The following is a 2,422-nucleotide window of genomic DNA, read 5'->3' as shown; positions in this document are numbered from 1 at the left end:
CAATAATTTAGTTAAGCAGTTTAGTTAAGTTTATTCAGAGCTAATAAATATTCAGGTTTATGGTTAAAAGACCCCTTGATAGGTCTTTCCTGCTCCCATTATTCTCCATTCCCTAACTACTTTACTTTTCGTCATAGCACTTATCACTACCTTGAATTAGGTAATATTTTTATTTTTTGTATGTGTAGCTTGCAATATAAAAATAATAATATAATAGCTAACACTCGCTACCTTCCAGATAATAAGAATTTTGCATATAATATTTTTTTCAATCGTCAGAGTAACTCTCACATTATTATTATTACTATACTCATTTTACAGATGTGGAGACTGAGGCATAGAGGGGTTAAGTAGTTAACACCTAGAGAATCAAGATACCAAGAGCAGAATTGTTACCAAAGACAGGACATGCCAGGGTAATGAATATTTCATACTCCATGTAGTCCATTGGCTTTCAAACTTTTTTTTTAACCACTTGAAGTTCTTTCTCAAAAGCAACTTCTTCTAGAAGCCCACTACAGTAAGCATGCAAACAGAGGCTTCACTTTTGGGAGCTAAGGTGGAAGGTGGTATGGACCCCAAGTGAGTCACACACTTAAGAAGTGTGGCAGGCCCCTAACCCAGTGGTTGGCAAACTGTGGCTCACGAGTCACATGTGGCTCTTTGGCCCCTTGAGTGTGGCTCTTCCACAGAATACCGACTTCTGTGTATGGGCCATGAAGGTTCAAACTCACTGTATGTACATGCCTGCACGTGATATTTTGTGGAAGAGCCACACTCAAGGGGCCAAAGAGCTGCATGAGGCTCACGAGCCGCGGTTTGCCGACCACAGTTCTAGACCAACAATTTTCAACTTTTTTCATCTCATGGCATACATAAACTAATTACTAAAATTCTGCCATATATATATATATATATGTATATATATATATATATATATATATATATATATATATATATATATATATATATAGCTGATCTGACAAAAATATGAGTATAATTTTGATTCATTCACACCAGATGGCTATTGTTGTGTTGGCTGTAATTTTTTTTTCATTTGACAATCTATCGGAAAAGAGGTAAGTGCCCCTGACTAAATACTATTAGGTATTGCCTGTTTAAAAAATTCTTGCAGCACACCAGTGTGCCATGGCACACAGTTTGAAAATCACTGTTCTAGACTATGGTTTGGTTTAGTATCTCTTGTGTGAATTTTCTTAAAATGTGGCTGAGTCCCCTAGTGTATTTGATAAAATGCAGATTCCTAAGCCTGATTCTGGACCTTCCAAAATAATATGCAAGAGTGGCTGCCCCCGTGGGGGCTGCTAGGTGGTGGGTGTCCAACCACAGATGACCCCAGGGATGGGCCAGTGCCTGTGAGTCTGTAGACACCAGCATCGGAGGCCTTTCTCGGTCTAGCACTGTGGCCAGCCTCCATATGGATTCTACCAAAAGCTTAGGACAAAACAACAACTCAGACACCTGTGTGGAATTTCGAATAAGATATGTCAGTGCCATTTAGAAACTGAAACTCTCTGAAGGAGAAAGTCTTGAAGGGCCACTGGACCTGATAAATTATATAGATGCTGCCTAGCAAGGTGGAAAGTTGCCTTTCGTTCCCCTGGAGAAAGAATTTATTATGGGAATTTCCTAGTGTGGTATAAATGTATCCACATCAAAGCAATATGATGTGTTGCACAGGCAAGCCCTCTACCTGATCATCCAGATGGTGTGCTATGACCATGACCTGGGGCAGGGAAAAGCCTACTGGCTCTGAAGACCACCTATGCCAGCAATGAAGAGTTTAGCCTGTGGGTGTACAAGTGCAGCAGCCTGGAACAAGCACAAGCCATCTTCAAAGTTCTGTCCTCCACTTTTGAGTCCTATTGACAGCTGAGAAGGCGTGAGTCTGCCACCAAACGGAAGTCAGCGTGTTGCGAAGGAAAGTTCGCCTGTTTTCTACAGTTGTTTTCAATCTGCAGTGCTAGACTAGCATGAAAATATGAAGTGACCCCTTGTTCTAGATTTTCTGGGGAAAAAATGTAACGTATAAAACATCAACCATTTGTTTTTCTATTAAAATGTGTCTTATTAATAGTGAGTTAACTCAATGAAGTTATGATTGGGAATAATAATAATATTAATAATCTATACTAATAATAGCCTAGGGTCGTTACGACTGGACAGGATGACTGAACACCAGGAAGTGCATGGAGCACCTCTAGGTCCCTTTCCCCCCTCTACCCTCCGCCCCCAGGCTCCCATCACTGGATGGCCAACAGGGAACCAAGGGGAACCAGGCTGGGTGGCAGTGGAGCAGGACTGGGGACTGTTGAGCGGGTGCAAGGCAGACCTCCTGGTCCCTCCCCACAGCTGGCAGGCTCCAGTCAATCCTCAGTTTCTCCTGAAAGGAACATGGCAC

At 41.7% G+C, this 2,422-nt stretch overlaps 1 pseudogene; it reads left to right on the top strand.

Moving 5' to 3' along the window:
• Nucleotides 1-526: 526 nt before the first annotated feature.
• Nucleotides 527-1,907, top strand: LOC132223402 (integrin beta-1-binding protein 1-like; annotated as a pseudogene).
• The last annotated feature ends 515 nt before the right edge of the window (nt 1,908-2,422 follow it).

The sequence above is a fragment of the Myotis daubentonii genome, chromosome X, assembly GCF_963259705.1.
Source record: "Myotis daubentonii chromosome X, mMyoDau2.1, whole genome shotgun sequence".
Taxonomy (NCBI): Eukaryota; Metazoa; Chordata; class Mammalia; order Chiroptera; family Vespertilionidae; genus Myotis; species Myotis daubentonii.
Note: the sequence above shows the minus strand (reverse complement) of the source record. Positions and strands in the feature narration are given on the sequence as shown.